We start from the raw sequence: 23,067 nt of genomic DNA, 5'->3' as shown, positions 1-23,067 counted from the left end.
GTCACGGTGACTGCGTCCACTTCTTATATTCAGTCTATGATAGCGCCTTTCTACACTTCATCCATTCACACCCATTCATATACTGATGGCAGGGGGCTACCATGCAAGGTGCCACCTGCACCCTCAGGACTAAAGTCATTCACATCACATCTAAACACAGCCTTCGGGAGGCATTCAGGGTTTAAATGTCTTGCCCAAGGAAACACAGACCGGAGGAGCTGGGGATCGAACCTATTGGAACACGACCGGCTCTACCTCTGAGCCACAGCCGCCTCTAATACGCCGACCCCAACATGCATATTGCGACGATACTGTAGGGTTGACAGTTGTCGAAAAAATGACACAATGAGATTGTTGATACATAATCACCAGTGATGTAATGACTAAGTGGGTCAAGGCAAATAATAGAACAGAGCTCAGAATGACATTACTTTACTGTAATGCAGCATTCAAAAGCAGGACAATACAACACTTATGGTATTTCTACTGTATCCAAAATCTAAGACAATGTGTAGTCCGATACCAAGATATAATATCAATATACTGCCAAGACATATGGCTAATGTCTGTTTTTGCATGATGCCCCCTGTTCCCTGGTTCATCTGTTTGGTTGCCCTCACCAACTCCAATTTCACCCTATGAAGCCATCAAACCACCATTAAGCCAATCACGCTGCCCTCTTTGTCCTTGCCCCCGTGTCTGACAACAGTGAGAGCCGATGTCGGGTCCCCCCCCCTGCACTCTCACCACTGAGGTAGCCCGGCGATTTGGCCGCCGACTTTTGGCTGAAGCGAAGACTATTAAACGTATGCTATTACTGTTGGGTTAACCTGTCACGCTTGGCAGTGTCTCTCTTTATTGTCTGGACGCTCTGAAAGGGCACGGGGATAAAACTCCATCAGCGGGACAAACGACCACCACGGCCACCATTTATCAGACGCCCGAGGGAAGGGGGGGGGGTTCCTCCATGGACCCTGGCCACCACAACCTACCTAACGCTGCGGGGGTAGCCTCCGCTGCCCCTTTAAAAGGTGAGCTCCCGGGGGCCAATCCACACAGCCGGGGATGGACGGAGCGTCTCTGCTCACACAAGGCTTAATCACGACTCCGGGAATAGCAGCTCTATCTGTGCTGACGGAGCCAACGTATTGACTAAGATCAGGTAGTGCGCCAGGCGGTGTGGGGAAGTGATTAAGAAGGCAGACTAGTGATCACCGTATGACAGGGGTCAATCCCCTGTTGGGCAATCGGGTAGTGGCCTTGGGCTAGGCACTTAGCCCCAACACACCAGCTAGACACTCAACTGTGAGAGTCGGATGAAATGTCAAATTCAACTTCACCCTTCGCGAAGGTTCAAAGCAAGGAGATGACAGCGAGCGCTTTGGTTATTAAAAAATTCATATCGTAATGAAACAGCCGTGTTCCATCTTCACACATCCCCCTCCAGCAAACGCGGCGCTCATTTTTTTTCTTCATGGGATCCATCAAGGGAGGGCCACAATTAAGTGACTAATTTGATTAGGAGATAATGCGAGTCCCACTTAATGGAAAGGACAGACTTCACAACACCGGCAGATTAGTTTGGTGGATGCCTGCTTATTAATTAAGACAGCCCTCTGTGTCCATATTAAGTCAAAATGCACAGATGCCATTTTAATGGGTCAGAGTATGCACAACTAAGACAAATGGAAATCAGTGTGTGCAACAACCAAAAAAAACAGCTTGATGATGAAAACTGGAAGTGACCATGAGATGTTTAATTAAACTTGAAATAACTTCTTCAGGAAAAAATAACTGAAAACCGTTCTGCATTATTTACCCGTTCATAATGTAATAGGTAGCTGTGCTTGTTGTTAAAACATGCCGAAGTACTTCTGGTCTAGAATTTCACTGTGCTGCGGCTGTGTTCCCGCTGTGTGTCATTGCACACCATAGCAACAGAGTCATTACACTCCTTCAGATTACCTCTCTCGCTGTCATTCAGTTTCTGTCTCCAGTCAGACGTGATCCCTTCAGAAGAACTCCTGCTTTCTCATTTATGATTTGATCTGCATGCAGACACCGCGGCCTCAACTTGTGCTCCGTCCTTGCGAAGATCTGATACAAACAGACAATGAATAATTTATTGATAAACTAGCTTAATGTTTTGAGCAAAAAGCAAATAAATGGGGGCAATTTTCTCTTCTTGTATTCTCTGATTAGGGCTGAATTCTGGACCTGGGCCGAGCATTTTTAACGTAAAGAATGACACATGGACAGCCTTTCCGTGTGAACAACTTTTTCTCTCTGCCTTCTCTTGTGTTATATCTTTTCTGAAGTCCAACAGATTCTGTAGTTTATGTCCTGCACGCTCCAGCGGTTGCGCACTGACAATCGGCCAGACGGATTTCCAGTGCGGCCATTTCTGAGTCCCCGCAGGAGGAAGAGGCACAAGCGAAGGCATGAGAGATTACTGTATTTGCGTCAGTCCTTGAGTTTGTGCTCGGCGTCTGGTTGGCGTGTTCCGCCGCCGCGGTGCTCTGTCATTCCGGGCACACCGCGCACTCCCAAGCGCTCCATTTACGGTGGCCGAATCCCTGCTGCGTGGAGCGAGAAGGGTATAATCTCCCAGTGGTATTCTGGGTGGTGAATCCGCCGGTGTCGTCTGTGCATACCAATGGCAACCTCACCTCTGTCAAAGGAGTTATGATGTTTAGAGAAAGGAAAATAACTGCCAGGCTGCGATGCGTCGAGATATTGGGAGGGGGAAGAAAACGGGGGCGTCGGGAAGCCCCCAGTGGAGAAACACATTCACATCACTCCCATCAACACTACTCGTGCCAGTGTTACTACTCTGCCGGCTGCTGCTCCCACCACCTGCCTCTGTGCAGTCACACTGCGCCGGATTCAATCAAGCGGCCATGTAAAACAGCCGCATCTACGCCGCCACCTGCGGTCGCGTGGCTCTTATTCCGAGGGCTGCGATCGTGCTCGGCGCGCGACGATGTGATGGAAGCGGGGAGGTTGAGGAAGATGTAGGTTAAACTGCTGAGAGACTTATTGTCTTCGGATTTACACAGAAAAGGAACAACCCCCCCCCCCCAGAGGAAACACATGGCTGAGAAAGAGTCATACTGCCACGTGCATGCATCCTATGATAAAGCCCCCCAGAGTGAGGAAGCGAAATGAAGCCACGTGAGGTTGCTAGTGTCTGTGGAGCGAGGTGTCAGGTGACTTCCCTCCTGGCTATATGTGCGTCTCATTGGTATGTGCGGCGCGATGTGGGGCCTTGGCTCTCTTCTGATTATGATGTCTGCTGAGAGCCGGGGCCAGCCCAGGGTGAGAGCCAAACCGACAAGGCTGAGATGGAGGGAAGATTCAGAGAGCCTCTGTTCTCTCACCGGGGGATCCCCCACATCATTTAGCGCCTCATGCAGATCGCTGCTAGTGGCAACACAGCCCTCCGGGCCCGGGGAATTAATGTACCAAGCAATGGCAGAAGTGATTTATTAAAATAACACACCCTGATGAGAGAGAGAGGAGCCAGGGTTGCTCTCTCTCTCTCGCTCAGCTCGTCCCCGATGCGCTGCCGACGCAGGAAATGGAATGGTATAGGTGCCGCTGCAGAGGAGAGACGGATTGAAAGTGGACAGCCACTACACAAATTGTGCAACAGTCCTCGCTGTCATTGCTTATTTATTTACCCTCTTTCCATTTGAGTCAGGCCTTGTATTAAATTGATCCCTCCTGCCGCGTTTTGCCTTGTTGAACAAGCGCAAAGCCCCGTTAAGTGTCTGTGAAAGGCCGGTGATTGTGTTTGCGGCGCCCCGGGTGCGCCGCGGCCGCCCGCTCCCCTCTATCTCCCCCGGACAGACGGGGATTAGAAGCTGGGAGAGGCGCTGAATGACCCTCTGGAGGGGGACAAGAGACAGGCAGGCGGTGAGCAGCTTGGTTTCGGGGGCTCACACACACACACACACACATGCACACACACACAAATACGAAGCCGACGCATGCTCGTGCGCGGGCCGTGCAGAGGCTTTCGGCCACATGCAGAGGTAGACATGCGCTTATCCGTGAGCTCACATTAGCTACTGTACAAGCAAAGAGCTACCGTGTGCAGCATCTCACTGCTGGTGATGTGAGAACATCTGCTGTGTTACTAAACATCTGCTGTTCAATTCTATTTGGTTTTTAGTATTTACTGGGGTTTTTGTTTTTTTTCAAGCCAACAGAGGATTGTGAGTAAATTCCTGCGGACCTCAGGCCTGAACGCTGCTGTGGATCGGTTTAAGAGAGACACTGAAGTGCGTGGCACTTTGTAGGCGGGATGAAAGGAGTTGATGTGGTTCCCTACTGAAGCGGCTGATGGTTGTACACAGTCAGACTTGGAGATGTACACAGGAGGTCTCGCATTTACATACATTTACATCTTAGACATTTAGCTCACTGACACTCTCATCCACAGTGACTCACTATACGTACAAGAGTGCAGTAACTCCAAATGGATGAATTGCAAACGCCGGACGAGATTGAAATAAGAGTGGCTGGATCTGACTGAAACAAAAGAGACGTAGTGTAGCAGTAAATGGAATGTTTTTTGGGGGAGACGTTGGTAAAATCAGGCCCAGATGTAGCAGGAACGTAGTGGGAATCTGGGATTTCCTCCTTCAGGGAAAAATAGACGCCTGAATAAAAACAAGTGTACTCTACATCTCAGATCCCAGAGAAGCTGCAGCACGTATCTCCTAGCCGGCTCCATTTGATCCACCGAGAACCCAAGGGGACATTACTGTACGCCTAACCCCCACCCCCCTCCTCAAAGCAACCCCACCCCCTCCACCCCCACCCTCCTCAAAGCAACCGAGCAGCACTCATTCACATAAAGGAGCCTCACTCCAAAGCCATTCAGATCAGATGATTACGATGCTGGGCACCTTCCTCTGCGGGGCAGATAAGTGGAGAGGCTCCGTTCGACATTTACATCTCATACACCTCATCAAACACCGGGTCTTTGTAGTCATGTGGTACATTTGAATAAAGCAAAGTTAGTTTTAAGCAGTGTGGAAATTCATCAAACCTCCAGGCCGGTGAGGCCCTTGTCTCTCCTAGCAAATAACTCTTGGTTACCTTACTCAAACTGAAAGTGGCAGGGCTCAAATCAAATCAAGTCAAATCAAATTGTGCTTGGATGGAAATAGTGGGGAATGGAGAGGGAGAAAGGGAAAGGGCTCGAAAACAGTCGCATTCTCTCAACGAGTTCAAGTTCTTTCTACCCCCCCCTTTAATAGCTCAGCACGGCAATTTAGTAAATAATGCACACAAATTTGCACAAAGGTATAGCTTTAAAGCGGCGACAGTGTTTAGTGAAGAGAAAGTCAAGTGGAGAGGAAGGCAAGGCAGTCGGTGCAGCGAATGCAAAGATCAGCGGGGGCTTTGCAGAGATTTATACATGTAGCTTTGTGACCTTTCATTTCATAATTGTGTCATTGGATGCCTGGATATGAGAAATATGTTATGTGAGAGACGCAGGTGCTCACCCAAAGACCTGAATAGAAAGAATTAAACTCAAACTCACGCTGTGGAAACACAGAGAAGACGTCTTTCAATGACATCGCCGTTACAAAAGTGCGTTCAGCACGATGAACAGATCCAGACAGAGAGGGCGGAGACAAAAGGAAGACGAGACGAGGAAGGCAGACAGAAACAGAGATGCAACCTCCGTTCGTACCGGATTCCTCCACCGTCAGCTTGAACTTTTGTGTCAAAGACAAAATAACAATGAGTTACCATAGCAATCCACACAACTAAGTAGAGTGAGAGCATCTCGGTCGGTCGGGGGGGGGCAGCTTTCATCTGTCAGCCGTAATCCTCCATCATCAAAGCTCTTCTCCACTTCCAGTGCCACGACTGAAAGACACCAGTGGATCATTAGTCTCCAGTGAAGAAGAGTCATTTATCCACGGTAGGTTTTTATTTGACTCTTTTCCACAAAAGTTGAGAGTGAAAGACGGTGCGTGAGAAGTGGGGGAGAAGAAGAAAAAAAGATAGAAAGAGGGAGTAATCTTTCTTTTTTTTCGGTAAAGTCAATTTCTCTGGGCACTAACCCAGCTCCCTTTGGGCTACCTGTGCAGGTATCAAGCCCCGGGTCTGACGGGCTCCTCTCTCTGTGAAGCAGCAGCCCTTTGCAGCACATCAATACACTGAACTTTTCCTGCAGAGTACCTGAGCTCTCCTGCATGACCCGCTCCTCCTTTATCTATTCTGTTTAAAGATACCGGTTGCGGGGAGAAGGAGCTTGATTACCTCCTGGGACAAACCCCGCTCCTCTTTAAGTTTGCCGAGAGAGGAAGTCTTCAGAAGTTTGTTGACAGATCTCTGCTGTGGCGAGAGGGAGCGATGGACACGGTAACCTTGGCTCTCCAAAGGACAAACGGGGAGTTTTGAACAGATCAAGCAGCAGGGATTTTGTTTCTGGAGGAATACGGACAGGAACAGGGCGGTACGAGGAACATGGGTGTGCATGGGGAATATGCTGAATACATAGCACCATACGCACGGGTTTCTAGCATTTACATCCTACTTACAGTCTGGAAGTGTGATAAAGGTAACGCACCTCCGCTACAATCCGAACAATCTAAAGGGACATACATGTCCTCAAAGTGTGGAGCACAGCTAAAGACTAAAAACCTTTAAATGTCTTCAACCTGCAAGTGTTGCTCTGCTGCATTCATGAAGTAAGGCGTAATGTGTTAATGTACAGACAGACGCTTGAGAGAGAACACAGGAATGCTTTTTGGAAGTGTTTATGCGAAGGCCTCTGTCAAAATCTTTTGAAGGCAAAAGGTAAAAAATGCTTTAAGTAAGTGCTGGAGAGACTCCTTCAGACAAGTCAGCACTGAGGGTGCGGTGCAAGTTTGCAAAATAATAAACGGGGCATTTATATGAAATTCTTTCACCAAATTTTTCAAAAGCAAACAGAATGCATAGAGAAAGTGTCAACAAGTGACTAATTTGACATTGGAGCTGTACATCCAGTCAAACCTATATTATGGATCAGAAAAGTTCATCAGTACAGGAATGCTTTTTACAATCCGTACAGAACGTCTCTCAAAGCCTCTCTCCATATTTCAAAAAGCAACGACAAAAATGCATTCATTTGGACAAACTCGTTCTCAAATATCGATGCTTGCTCAGCGCACCTCGCCGCCTGAAACTGACGCACTGAGGCACCTTAACATCTGTATGAGACGCACCAGCATTTCTACTAACTCCAATGTAAACCCATCCACGCCATTATTAGACGGTCACAGCAACCGACGCAGTATAAGAGTGAGAGACCTACATATTTAGCACCATTTACGTAACAAACTTGCAAGTACTAGGTCGCCTAAACCTCACCAAGTAGTTTTGGTGTGTAGCTACAGTTAAAGACTACGTGAACCTATACATTGGAATTAATGAATTTGAAAAGAGTCTATGCAAGTAACGAGCAGAAACTGTATGTTTCCTGTGAACTCTTGAGTTTATTTTGAAAAGACACTAAACAAGTAAGAAGCGGAACCTGACACAGCATCCCCGACACGTCCAACACTGAAACCAACGTCTCTATTTGACGAGTTTGAAGTGAGAACGTGACGGTTTGGACAAGATAGAAAAAAATATGCCATGGAAAGTTTGATAGTACAGGGATTCTTTTAATCATCCACACTCGCAGTTATGTGAAAGCCTTAAAAAATATTTATGCAGCCGATTCAGCATCGAGACTGCAGTGCAGGTGGACAAGATGATGCATTTCCCAAACATCTAGTCAGGCCTGTATAATGGATCCATGTGTCAGGGTGTGACTTGGAGGTGTTTCCTGGGGAGCGCTGCGTGTCTCCTGGCTTTTATGAGAGCCGGTCGGTTGTATATGTGTGTGTGTGTCTGGCTTTGTAGCTGCTGGGCTCCACAGGTACACAGGCCATCGATCACACGGTGCGGCCATTATACACAGGCAGGGGTGGAGGTGGATAATGCTCCCGACGCCGCCACCGCCGCCAGGGCCTCAACCGCTCACGGGTCAAGCGTTCGGCTGGCCGGCAGTAATCAAGCAGACAGCGGGTCGCCTGTCTGCGTGACGGATAATGTCAGTAACACTCATCTGTGCACGCGAGCACGCAAATACAACCAAAACACACACACACCAAAACTCCCAAACACACACACACACACACACACTGGTTTGCTTGAAAAATGAAGGACAGGCCTTTAAAAAAGCCTTAAACGTAGCAAAGTGCGGGATTAACTAACGGAATTTCACATTCAATTATGGCCTCACACACATTGATATTATAGGATACAACCTGCTGTGACTTTCATGAAAAGACCAAAACCAACATTGAGTTTATTCCCCCAACAATATTTGTCGGTTTCAACGGTCTAATATAGTAATAATCATACATAATAAAAGGTGACTAACAATAGCAACTGTGTCTTTATTCCTGCAAACACAAGCTGATGCCGGTTGCCTGCGTGTGTTGAGCCCTGCATTGTGTCTTAATACTTTTTGGGCAACATCTTGGTGACATGTTGTGTGTAATCTATTACTCTGCAGAAAACACTTAAAACCTCCCAGAGCATGCTCAGTGACAACTCAGAGTTAATGTACTATTGCATGACATGAAATGCACCTTCTGTGTTCATGATGAAGTAATAAGTTATTCAGGTGAAATAGTTTGGCTGATTTGTGTGTTTTTAACAGTCTTGGGGCAAACAGAGCTCTGTCATATGGAGGTATTAGCTGTATCAGAAAGCAGGATGAACTCATGTTGGTTTTTGCTCTCTTCGGAGGGATTTGTTAATGAAATAAGATAAAAATAACACCGGCGCTATCCTTTAAAGCTGCTGCATATTTCTGCAATAATACAGTAACCTCATTAACTTCAAACCAGGAAATGAGGCAGAGACAAGTGTTCCAACCCCCTAATAGTGAGACTAGCTGAAGAGTGAAGATTCCAAAACGGAGCGAGTTAAATATAAAACTGTCTCTTAAACAGCACTGAGCTTCTGGAGATGCGGAGCCGGGCTCACCGGGGATGGCTCCACCTGTTCAACACCTCCGCCCTCCACCACTCAAAAAAGACATTGAAGACCTAAGTGTGCATGCACTGATGTGACGCTTTTGCATTAAAACCAATAACTCAATCAGTTATAAGCTGCCACAACATGCAGAACTGACCCAACAAAAAACATATGTAAGAGCTCAAATTACACAAATTAAGGAAACAGGTGAACTCAACTACACACTCCGCTTCAAGTTTAGTTTTAGCCAGACTGTCTTTGCTGTATTTCTAATTTGCCAACATGCAGAGCTGTCACATCGCCGTCTAGCCGAACGTCAAAACATCTGCTGCTCGAGTCTTCCAAATGGCAGGTGGAAGACCGAGCGAGAGGGAAGCTGGGTGAGACACAGACGGGGAAGGGGGGGGAGACAGAGAAGAGAAGGAGACAGAAATAGAGGACAGCAGATAAAGAGATGGGGGAGAGACAGAGAGAGAGAGAGAGAGAGAGAGAGAGGAAGTGGTGAGGAAGCGGAGCGTAGTGGAGCCGGCCGCTGGGACTGTGAGGAATGAGCTGGCTGTGCTATAGGAGGCCTTAATGAGCATTCTCTCTAAACCCTGGAGAGACTCTCTGCAGCTCTCCCCCAATCTCTGTCTTTTCTCACAGCCAACGAGGGTACAGACACACAAAGCTGGCCGCATCGATGCTGTATGCACGGAACATAAAGGAAAGATGCGCACTGAATGTGATTGGTGGAATCTCTCGTAAACCAAACGTGAACGGGCTACATGGCGAAATTCTCTCTCTCTCTCTCACTCGAACACTCAATTCCAGTGCATTCAAATTGGTACGGTGAAGTCGGTGTGGATCGTAATGAACCGATGAACACCTCCTGAACCAGAGGGAGGAGTGTAGGAGCCGCGCTCACACAATGGCCACTTCATGCATTAGCAGAACACGTGTAGCAATGATGGCTTCCTACTGTAGGACCGCTTCCTCCTCTCGGCACGCTAATGTGCCCTTGATTCTCTCTCACTTATCACTCCTCCCAGCTGTAGTTATGGATGGAGGGTCCCCACAGAGGTAAAGCGTCTGTGTGTGTAGAGGCCTCAGGTTTTTATAGCCCCCCCCCCCACACACACACACAGCCCCCCACCACTTCATTCTTTTCCCAGGAAATAGCTGAATGACCGGGATTATCCGGCGATCTTGAATTATAGCTTGACGCGAGCGGGGCCTGAAAAATGGAAAAATGATGAACTACAGGACAACAAGAAAAACATTTCATGGGGGAACAAGTTGTCGAGGCGGCGGGGACAGCTGTAAATCTGGATCTGTGGACGGGGCCGCAGATGGGGCAGGAAACGCAAGCACGGGAGGGCGGGGGGGTTATCCATTGAGTTTGTTTTCTACCGTTTTGTGTGTGCATGGGCATCTGCAAAGGATGAAGGGGAGGCCATCTTTATTTAACACAGTGATTACACCTCTCAGTTCCAGCCCTGAGTGGCTGCGGGGCTGCTGCCCCCGAGCCGGCCGGTCCTCTGGAAGCCATCCAGAGCCTCTGAACGACTCACTCTCATTAACTATTAACCAGCGACGCAGGCCTTAAATCATCCGGGCGATCCCCAGCCTGCTGACCCCGCTGTGGATGGCGGAGGCAGCAGCGGAGCGGTGTTTCATCAGAGCCGGCCCACCGGACACCCTGCTGATTTAATGGGCTACAATTACACTGCTTCCGACACAATATACGGCAAATATTTAAAGATTTCTCCTCCCGCCAACTCCACAGCCAGCAGCGCCGATGCTGTTTTCCTTTCCTTTCTCCCCACCGACCTGCCTGGCAAACGTGTGTTAATATGACTACATGACATGATCCGCACTGACCTAGAGGCCTGTGCATACGGCATATGCTGCATCGTCCGAGGCTATACACCACGTATACTGTATACGAGCACACTATGCAGATGTTCGGTGTTCATCTTAAACCCCGCTCGACTGAAAATAGCTGCTCGCTAACTTGTTATAAGGAAAACCGTCGTAATGAGGAAGTAGCCGTCACCATATGGCTGGCCTGCTATTTATGTTGATCCGGTCTGATTAAGTCAGGTCTGGAGGCCCCAGAGTGCCGCCGTTAGTTGACGGTAACTGAAATGGGCCACGAGGACGCCACGGAGCCCAATCAAGCGCGACGTGAAAAAATTAGACAAACAGTCCCCTGAGAACCGAGTCTCGTTCTTTTGTCATTTTTTGTTGTCTTCGTTAAAGAAGACATGCTAATGTGTATCTTACTCAATCACAGCCGAGATAGTGTACGCAGCTCCGGGCTCGCCATCAATCACACCGTTGACGTCTATTGATTCTGTCCGGACTCATTATGACATCGCCTCGCCTCCGCGTGTCCCCCTGCGTCGGTGTTGGCGGGGATCCGGAGATGTTTGATGCTCACATGAACATGTGGTGGGAGGTTCTTCTGAGGCTGGTTCGTACCTCAAATCTAACAGCCGCCTTTCCTTTACTCAGCCAATTAATGCAAACGAGTGGGAGAGAATGTGTAGCTGTATTAATTACCATCGTTATTTGTACTGTTACAAAGCCAGGACCCAGACTGTGGGGCATTACTTTACCATCATATTTGCTCGTTTCCAGGTTTGATTATCTCTGCTGAAAATGCACGTTTTAAAACCAATACCTTCTTCCAGCTGTTTTTACCGTCTTTTCCATCCATTGTCTTTCTTTTGTTGTCATTGTTTGCTGGTTTTATTACAGCTTCTACGCTCACTCTTCTGTTGTCATCACACTATTTGATTCAATGTGTGTTCAGCACTTTCTAAACAAATGTTCTGCAAAGTGCATATATATCATATAATCATTATTTAGGGACGTGTCAAATACCATTTTTGGGGCTTCAAAGCTCCGGTGAGAGATTCTCAACGATACTCCACACTTCGACAGTGACTTGAGGTCATTGTTTATTTACATCATACTTAACTTTGCTACCATTGTCTCATGAGAGATGAGGACAACAATCGGATTTCAAGGACGTTCTTCTTTCTCTTGAGATAAGAACGGATACAAAACGTGCAATAAAACCACAGCGATGGCCTAGAAGCTAATGTGCTCGTATGTAGGCCTGTAAAGACGTGACTGATAAATAGAAAGTAGCCTACGCCAACATGTGCAATGAAAGAGCGGGCCTTGTTGAGCACACACAACAAACAACGCTATGCGTATCAGAACGACCCGTGATCATCATCGTAGGTGCATAATAATGAATAACGTGAGATTACTGCTCCTTATTTCATGCGCTATTTGGGATATTTGGAATAATGCAGAGACTATATTACTCAAACAACATTCGGATTCTGATTTGGACGTTGATTGTCATGGCAGCAGTCGTACTATTTTCTGATATTTGAATCAATCCGCACCTCCTGCTACATCACTGTGCAAATGGCAGACATGTTTCCTTTATTTGGCCGAGAGATGTGTAAAAGAAGGAAAGTTATTACGTCATCGTGACACTATTAGAGAAGTGCAGGTATGAAGAGGTTTAGGTTTGTAAGATTGGGTGATTAGCAACACATCCTGACATTAAACGTAACAGAGAGAGTGGTCGAAAGGTTTTTGACAACAAAGATGCTTTATTAAAATCAAATAGATGCAGAAATACTACCGGCTTGGCATCAATGGGAGTTCAGTGACTAATGTTAATTTCTCTCCCTTGAACCGTCCCCCTGACACACACACACACACACACACACACACACACACACACACACACACACAACCTCTATCTTTACTCATCTTGTCGTGTCACCAGCTTTTCCTTGAACGTCACCTCATTGAATTGAGTGTCTCGTGGGGTGAGACCACCTACTGGAGTTTTTGCTATTTGACAACAATTCTTGGAGAGAAAAAGGAGGTAAAGAGGAGAAATGATCTGAAAATCGGACTTTCATTTTCCCTTCACTATTCGTCCCGTTTGTCTGAATCGAAGAGTAGCTGCACATGTTTGCCGCCATTTTTTTTTGGGATGGATTCCAGCCGTGCCAGGATGACGCAGAGACAGACAGTCTTTGATGTTTTTTAGTAACACCTGAGCTTTTCTGACAAGCCAAAATGTGGGAGAGTGTGAAAAAGTCCTACGAACACAACACCAAACCTGAGCATCTGAAAAGGCAGACGTAGTTCAAAGGTCAGAACAAGGCTAAGAAATAATCTCATTAGTTGAGGAAAAAACTCATCAGGGCAAAAACCTGACTTAAAAAACCTCTTTTAGCCAAGATGGAAATGTAGAAAGAGAGAAGTTATAATGAAGCAGTTTTATATCTTTGGCATTGAAGTTCACTGAGTGGAATGCTCTCAGTAAAAGTGGTGGTTATTAGGCTCTGCACATTAAAGTTTACCTCCATATAGAGCACTCCTGTCAGCGAGACGGTTCTCTTTTTTGCCCGAGGATTATTTTGCAGGTAGAAAAAAGGAATTACTTTTGAGGAAGTAGGACACAACGGGGCATATCAGGAAGGAAAGAAAGTGAGGCTATCTGCCAGAAGCATACCAACCTCAGTAACGTAGGAGTAATGCAACGTTCTGACACAAAAAAGAAGAAGAAGAAGAAGAAGAAGAAATGACAGTGACCTCTGCGTTATCCATTAGCTGGGTTTAGCTCCGTCACTGACTGACACTGTGGGAAAAAGCTCAGCGAGAGTCGGTGATTCAGGGAACCTGGTGGGAGGGAACCAGCCGGGTAACGCCGGTCTGTAGGAGTCGGCCTCCGGGCATGTAGGAGGCCCTTTGTGCCGCAACACGAGGCCTGAATCCACCACACCACCACCGCACAGTGACAGGAAGAGGGGAAGAGATGAGAAACCGGGCCTGTCCTCCTACTCTGTGCTTCCTGAGATGAGTGTGGTGGTGGTGTGTGTGTGTGTGTGTGTGTGTGTGTGTATATATATTTGTATACTGTATATGTCCACAGTGTAAACAGAGCGCCCCATGTGCAAATACACTATGTGTATGTGTTGTATAATATCACTTTGAGGCTTGTTTGCTCGCTCTCCGGGTTGTGTTTGGTGGGCAGTGTGGATGTTTCGGGGGCAGAGCGGTGTGTGGAGGCGACCGCGGCGTCCTGCGCGCCTCGGGGCCGGCCTTTGGACCAGCTCCCTGTGACCCCCCACCACACACACACACACACACACACACACACACACACATATATATATATAGTAGAAGTGAGCCTGACTTGGACCCTTGATTTCGCTCTGTGGGTGGCAGGAGACAGGAATCTGAAAGGAATAGACTCGTGTGTCGTTTTCTGCCAGGTTTTTCTTTTTCTTGGTATTTTCTTATATTTCTCAAACCGTTGAGCGACTCTGAAAACACTCCATGTATGCTGGATATGATTTCAGAATGCCAGTGTCAATGTGATACCAAAATCCCCGTCTTCCAGTATTGTACTTTGAGGAAAATGACCATTTATTCTCTAAAAGCTTTCATTGAATCTATCTTTACAAATGCAATCAGGGTGTAAAGTCCCAACACACATGCAGCTGTACGAGAACCTTCACCAACAGAAACACAACCTTACCTTACAACACGTCAGAATGGGAGTATTTATTTAATGCCAACATTAAGTGATTGACAGGTTTTAATATTTAAATGCCGAGGACACATTTTAGTTGGTGCTCAGAAATACTTTGGGTTTCGACAGAAGCCAATAAAGATTCTACTTTCTGGCTCCCGTCCTCACACATTTTGGAAGAATTAGAAATCAAAGGATTCAATTCACACACCGCAGTCTTCATATTGTGTTGCCTGGCAACAGTAGAAGCCACGTTGATCTCCGAGATGCGTTGAGTTCACCGCTCTGCCGACTGCATTCGGTTCGGTTCATAACACATCCGACCCGCAGTGGAAATTGCAGAATTGTTTAGCTTGACCCGACGTATTTTGACTGAGAAGATGCTTCTTCTTTTTTTTTTTATTGAGATAAAGTCTTGGTTTAAAATATGACTCATGAATTACATAATGCTGTTATTGACATGCAATGTTAGGTGGTGTTTCCTGGCAGCAGGAACAGCTCTGTTTCCACCAGGGATGGACTTGGCTTTGAGGCCTGATGAGGTTGCAGCAGCTGATAATCAGAGCATCGGTACAATGTTCATGTCAGAGGTTTTCTGCATTCACTGTGTGTCTCAGCATACTCTGTTGCTTTGTGCTTCCCATACTCCTCATTCATAAATTGGACCATCTGTTGCTTGTGTTCTCATAACCACACTTGATTCGTAGTCATTTTTCACTACGTCCCGATGTAATAATGCAATTTCCTTGTGGCTATCACTGCAGTTTCGTGATTTATATTCCTTCTGTTCGCGGTGCTTGTCGAGTGGAAAAGCCTCTGAAACTAAATCTGGTGTAAGTACACTTGAAGTGTGCGGTGCAGAGTTTCACATTGCACTGTTGCACAATACATCACAACAAAAGACTCAAAGTAGCGGGCTCCTTTCGTGCCTCTCACAAGTTTCAGTTACGTTTGTTGTTAAAGCATGCAATTTGGATTCCCGACTGCGGGTGGACAGTTGCTTTCTCCCGTTGTCGTTATAGTGGTGCACAAGGAAGTAGTTGATTTCTCCAGCGAAGTGTTTCCATGAATCATAGTCCAGGTAGCTCTTTTAAATCCTAGCAGCGTGAATGAAGAAGCCGTTTACCATGACGATGGTGTTTTTATAAAGTGGACTTGGTGCTAACAGTTCAGCTTCTGTTTCACACGTCAAAGGAAACGTTCACAGAGTCAAACCTTTCTCCAGTCGCACCGATGCAAATGGACTCAGGGTAGACGAGACATGGAACTGTTCGCCATGGTCATTTGACTAAGTCGTGATAAAACGGTGATTGTTGTTCGTTGATATGGTGACATAAAGTGTGTCACACTCCCTTCCACACTAAGCCGGCCTTTTCCTTTATTTGTGTCTCTTGTTGCTCATCAAGTAACAATCCTGAGTTGCTCTCTAGCAGCAAGCTAACGGAGACATAAGACCTTCTCCGTGCTCTTCATTTCATTTCATTTGGGCCGTTGCTGCAAAACCTCACCTTATCTGGAAGTTATCCTGCTTCAACGGCGGCAATGTTCCTGCTCCGTTGACTTGAATGGGAGCTTGTTTTGCCTCCAGTGTTTGAAACCATATATATTAAAGACCAGCTGGCTCTGCTCAGTGGCGCCAGCAGCCGCAGTCCTGTACATACTGTTATTGTTGTTCCTGCATAACAGATCTGCATGTTCTCTTGATAAAGCTGCTGAACGAGGGAATCCGTTGATTTTGTGATTAATGCCGACTTTTATTGCATGTTTCTCTGGGAAATGGCTGAAGCCTCGCCGGTGACAATGTCCTATTTGAAAGGATAAATGCCAACAAATTTGAAATGAAGAATCATTTTTTGTTAGATAAAAACATGTTTGGGATTTTGAAAATAATTGCATCTTTTTTTTCAATAAATGTTGACTTTTGAACAATGAATAGACATGCCTAAGACAGCTGAGCAGCATTCAAACGTTGGTTTAGGATTAGTATTTCGTTATAAATGTGTGCCCTGCGATGAACTGGCGACCTGTCCAGGGTGAACCCTGCCTTCGCCCAATGTCAGCTGGGATCGGCTCCAGCGCCCCGCGACCCTGAACAGGATAAGCGGTTTGGATAATGAATGAATGAATGATTGTATGCTTACATTTGTTTCTAATATGGCCTCTCAGAAGATCAGTCAACGGGCTAAAAGACATCCAAACCAAATGAATGAAGCTTTGAAGATAAGAAGTATTGGGCACTGCCCTACATATCGTTTCATATTGATGAGTTTCATGTTGGGTGTCTGCTGGCTGGTCTTCAAGATGCACCACTGAATAAGTTCACTGACCAGTTGAGCCAGCAAGAAAACAGAAAGATCTCCTGTTAATAAATGCACCAACTTCCTGTTTCACCCGACATGTGCCTATTAAATATAGTATATAGCAGTGGTGCAGCCATGACAACACACACACACACACACACACAGACCAACATCCTGGCAGAAGTGTGCTTGAACTGCCTTCCCACTGACAGCTGGCCTGAAATGACAATTTTAAAGCCTCAATGTTAAAGGTTTGAAAAAAATAAAATAAAAATTGCTGAAATCTGATTAACTAACGGCTGCGAATCAGCACCGAGGAAACTTTATCGACCGAGGATAGTGAGCAAAGAAGTAAAGAAATACATCTAGTGAACATATTCTGATAAATGTGATGATAAATGGAAGTTAACTGGTGGATGGAAATAAGTGTAGGAGTGCCGCTGCCTGCTGCTGTCTTCTTTAGAAGAGGGGGAAAATGTTTTCAAAGATATTAACACTATCCATCATTTATGTGTCACCATTACTCATGCATGATCCATCAATCAGATTAGCTCTCATGCTGCGTCTGTAATAATGTTTACTGATGGTGCTCCCAACAGAAGAAATAGAAATATTACCATACTTTATCAAAAGTGTTAAATAAGTACAGATGCTGCAGGAGAAAAAGATGATGCGCTCAGATGATGATGATGATAAACTTTTATAGGTTAGAGACGGTTTTTTATGCTCGTTTTAGTTCACTGTCATCAATTACCAGCAACCTGGCAACACAATGTCGAGGACCGGCAACAGCGCTCAGAAACCACCTCCGACCGGCAGACGGGTCCGCTCACTGCTGGCACCGCACGCAGCTAATTGGACGGGCGCTTGACTTCTGCAGGCCGCTGCTGACAGTCAAGCTTTCAAGGTTGTTTCTTTTCGGTTTGTGTTATTTGTTTTTTTCATCTCGTCCTTCCTCGGCAGCCACAAGCTGCAGAACGGGTGCGTGCCTCGTGCTAAATGATGCGGCTACTTTCATTCTACAAATGTCATCTTGCATTGTGCGATGGCCTTCGTGCGGTCGAGTTATCTGAATGTTGTGAGTGTTGATGTTGATTGTGCACCTCAGGTCCTGAACTTATCGACTGCTGGATGTGATTTTTCACAGCCTCTTCTTTCAGCAGATCTTCCTGATGTTTATACACCACTAGTTTAAATCTGTGATACATTTGATGGCGTCCTAATTATGTCTTTTGTTCACATAAGCTCCAAAATCCAAAAGCTCCAACATCACAAAACAATTGAAGTGAGAATCAATGTTTTTGTTATTTCATACGGAGTAACTACAGCATGATTTATGTTTTTATGATCATCTTTAGGCACATAAAGCACTTAATAAAGATTGTTGTTGTCTTGTGTTTATTTTCTCAATGAAACCTCAACCTAACTTTGATCTTTGATCAAACGTTGAACCCTTTGATTTCTCTGCGATATAAACACATTTCCTGGATTGGAAAGAAAGAAGTAAAAAATAAAACACTGCCACAACTTAAGTCCTGGCGCAATTACGTCCTTAAAAACAGAACGGACAAAACTATTCAAATGTCATCTTTAGGAGCAGGGTTGTCATGAAGGACGAGATATTTTGGTGGTTATTCAGTGTTTCCTCCAAAGACCATATCTTGGATGAGCACCCACTAATCTCAACGGACAATCAGGAACAGTGCTGACAGCTGTTTTCTCATCTGCTCCAGTTTGAGCTGCAGCTTTTTAGTTTTTTTTGTTTTCCGGTTAGTATTCAGAGGGTGATGAGACTCAACAGACAGCTCCAACATGTCTCGTCAAGCACAATGTGAGACTTCCTGTCACTGCATTCCAATTATCAATTAAATCTTCCACAAGGATAAACAAACCGGGTCACTTATCAGAAACAAAAAAGGTTATGTTTCTTTAGAGTAATAACTAAAGACCATCTTGGGACGGATCACACCAGCCCCCCACCGCTGACGCCCTTTGACCTTTTTGATCTCAACTACACAGCTGTAGTTCCGTTACTGTACCAACACCGAGAAAAGTACTCAAACCTCGTCTGTGCTAGTTAAAGCACATTTCTCCATGACAACACCCACACAGTTTCACAAGGTGGAAACTCTCCCAGCGGCGCTGTTGTGACTGGCAATAAGTTCATCAAAGTCTCTTATCGTGGTGTTCCAAAGCTGTGGCTACAGAGACTAAAGTGTCTTTCTTCTTGTTGGTGAATTCGCTGCTTGAAACAATCTGCTCATTGCTCATTGGTCAGGAGTACGGCCGTGTCCGATGTGGAGTATGAAGAAGCCGTGTGATCGTGCCGGTGGTCTGATGAAAAGTTAAGTCCACCTGCCGGGGAGGAGGCAGCTGTTTCATAGCAGCAGCTGAGCAGGGCAGGTGGTATTTTACACTTTGATACAGTTGACTGGTCGGAGTGAGGATGTCACCGACTGGCGAGATATTCAGCCGGTTCCACAACTCATTAGTCAGGGTACAGAGAGCAGCCAAACAGCTGTGGAACATTTTAAATCCAGCCCCAAATCAGCAGCTTGGACCCGAGCTGCTGCTTTCAATGACCTCCCGCCTGCTTCTGCTGCCGAAAACTAACGCTCATACAAACATGACCGTACAGTGAATAATTCCTCTGTCCCTCATTTCCCCTCAGCCCCCCCCTCCTTTATTCCAGCAGCTACTTCCAGAGCCCCAAGGCCACGGTGTTGATATTGCTCACCCAACTCTCAATGAGCTAATTAAGGGGGCTGTTTCTAAAGTGCTCTTGCATTTTGTTTATTTGTGTATCACCGGAGCCCCACAAATTACACAGACCAAGGGCTTGTCTGAACTTTTAATCTAATCACGCCTACTGCGAGCGCCCGTTTCCTGGTGTCAGTTTGCCTTAATGAGGCCTGGTCTGAGCAGTGGCCATTAGTGGAGCTCAGTAGTGGAACAGTACCGCGACGAGACAGGGCTCGGCACAATGCTGCCACGGAGCCTAATCCCCCGGTTGCTCCCTGTGGACCCGCAGCCATGAAGCAAGTTGTAAAAAAAGACAAGAAAAAAGAAAAAGCCCAGCTGTGCAGAACATGGATGACCTTTGAAAACATACAGTATCTAGGCGGCAAATTAGGAGATGAATGCATTAAAAAGCAGCACAAAAACGGACCGTCAGGTGTGGCGTGAACAGATTATTGAGCCGTTTCTCTGTGACATCAGCACCCAGGTGCAACGCCGAGTTCAGGCAATGTCATTTAGCTGTAGCGTAGTCGAGTAGAGCGCACACACTTTCATGTGCAACAGGGTTATTAATACAGCGGTGTTTATTATCACTGACTGCATGATGTTTTAATGGCACTTACCTTTTATATCAGCTTGTATTCTATATGAACTAGCAGGCTTTTTGCCTTGGACTGTTGCACTAACATCCCCATTAGTACAGTAATCGTGTGGAGAACCTTCCTGCACGATTCATTTTCCATGTAACTTTCATTAATTCAAATTCGGAGAGAATTTAGTGCACTTTCCCCGTTTCCAATTTGAAGTGCTTTGAATTCTGCTCACTGCATCCGTTTCTGTGTCATCAGCCCACTCACAGCCTGAATAATTCATAACAATATTTATTAGCACTCTGAGGTACAATTAGATGAATTGGGATTAAGAACTGGCTCGTCTGTGGAAGAGAAAGTAGAACAGCTCTGCTGATGGATTTGGGCAGGCGTAGCTCTCAAACATTATCAAAATAAAGCCAAGCGGATTAATTCCCTTTCTACAGTTTTTTTTATTTTTTTCCCCTCTTGTGTTTAAAAGAAAGTACTTAATATTCCATCTGCGAGAGTGAATCAGAGATGACAAGTTAAACGACGGGCCGCGCGGGGGCCTCACGTCTTTACTTGATCTACAATTCTTTGGGTAACAATTATTTACCAAAATGTGTATAAAAGGGGGCTGACCTGTGTCTTCATTTGAGGCTATCGTTTTACATCTCCTCACCAACTGACCTCTGGGAACACATGAATACTGATATTGTTCTATTATTTCTACAAAATAATTCAATTCAATTTTTGTACAGCCCAAAATCACAAATTTGCCTCAGAGGGCTTTACACAAGGGCGTAGGTTTGCATAGAGTCCACAGGGACTAGTCACGACCAACGTTTGGGAAAGACACAATTGTCCCCACCAAATTCACAAAGTCAACAAAGTATGAATTATATTCACATTAAGTATAAAACATGCTACCTGCATCTCGTGAGTTAAAGAGAAAATACACCTAAATTGTGGGTAAAGTGTCTTTATTCTTTGATCGCTGGGTCACCATCATCACCTCAGAGTTACAGCATCATAGTGATGAACAGTAGAGCTGCATTCACATGCTCTGACTGTCATGAAGACACAAGTCACACATTTTTGCTGAAACGTGCTGAAACATTTTATTCCTGTTGCACAGCAGTGGAACGTTTCACACAGTCGCACACTGAGCACAGATAGTGAAGAGATAGAACTGCTGCTGTGTAAAGGGAACACTGCTGCCAACAACAACCTGATGTGTTTAAAGTGTTTGCAAACCAAATGTTATTGCCCTTTTGTTCATATAGCAGTACTTTTAAAATAAAAGTGCACAATACACTACTTTTGAATTCATTATTGAACTTTGCCATGACAATGAGATTAATCGCAAACAATCCATGCGATTAAAAATTGTAATCGTTGCCCAGCACTACTAATAATTGCATAAAGGAGGAAAGCACTTTATTTGTAGCCTATTAAGTGCTGCAGAATAGATTTATTTTCTTTTTTTGTCTGCACAACTGGGAAAAGTTTTTTATATATATTTTGGATATAGAATATACTGTTACTGTATATTGGCATTTTAGCAGAACGTCTTTTTATTCATGTATTTAATTATTTATTATTATTATTATTTATTTTGTGCAGAATACTGTTTTGTATTTAAACTAAGGTTTTGTTACCGTTATGTTTGGAACTGATTTATGTTTAAATCAGTGTCCCTACCAATGCTGAGACCAAACCTACGCCCTTGGCTTTACAATCTGTCCACATACGACATCCTCTGTCCCAGAACCCTCACATCAGAACAGGAAGAACCCTTCAACGGGGAGTGTGGAGAATTTCAGTATTAAACGCATTATTAGTAGGATTTAATAACACCCCTAGTGGTGAGTAGAAGTGTCACAATAATAAATATGTTAGTCACAATATGTTTCCATATGGAATGTATGATGTTTACAAATATTCTCACTTATAGAGGATATTATATGTTACAGTATATTAACTCATTGAATGTATTAGATTATAGAAGTAATAATGGGAGGGGACAGAATTCGAATGAAGCCAATCACTAATCGCCACGGAGGGTCATGCACACGTTTTATGGCAGTATCGGACACTTTGCGACTCTCAGGGGACACAAAAGACAATGTTTGAGGGAGTTTACCTCAGATCACCGCAGCTCTCATTTTCAGCTAACTGGCCGGACTGTGAGGAGATGCGTGTATGTGGTCTCTGCTCTCGAGAACATTACTATTGATAGTTAATTCAGTTTGTAAGTGAATTTCGTGTAGTACATTAAATATTGTTTTTAATTTTCAACCGGATTCAGCTCAGAAGAGTTCCTGCGGCCTGCAGGCTCCTTCATCCTTTGTTCTAACCCTAACAGGAGAAAAGAGGGAGAGACCTGTGGGAGAGCAACAGAGGAGGATCCCGCCAACATATCCCAGACTTTCAGTTCGGCCGCACTTGGCGCCAGCTTTCCAAAGACATTGCACGGCAGCTCGCCACCGGCCGCACTTCGCTGCTGCTCTCGTGTGTTTTCAGCGCCAGTCAGCGAAAACGTATGTTGATTTTTCGTGAGAAAACGTTTCGTCTCGAACTATTCCTACCAACCTTTTATTGTGAAGGGTAAGACAGGAAAGAGTGGATCTGGTCTTTGCTGCTTTTGTCAAGGTTGAAAGGAGAAATAAAGTTTTGCTGTACTCTAAAATGCACATTTTGAATATGTCCGTTCCACACAACTTGATTGGTGAAAGCACAGAAAAATGTGTATAAAATACAAAGCTTTTTGGTGAAGCTTTTGTGACAGAAACAACAGTTTAAAGATATATATATAGATATATCTATATATATATAGATATATCTATATATA

The sequence above is a fragment of the Anarrhichthys ocellatus genome, unplaced genomic scaffold (genome assembly GCF_004355925.1).
Source record: "Anarrhichthys ocellatus isolate YVR2014 unplaced genomic scaffold, GSC_Weel_1.0 scaffold26, whole genome shotgun sequence".
NCBI classification, from domain to species: Eukaryota; Metazoa; Chordata; class Actinopteri; order Perciformes; family Anarhichadidae; genus Anarrhichthys; species Anarrhichthys ocellatus.
This window is presented reverse-complemented; position numbering follows the sequence as displayed.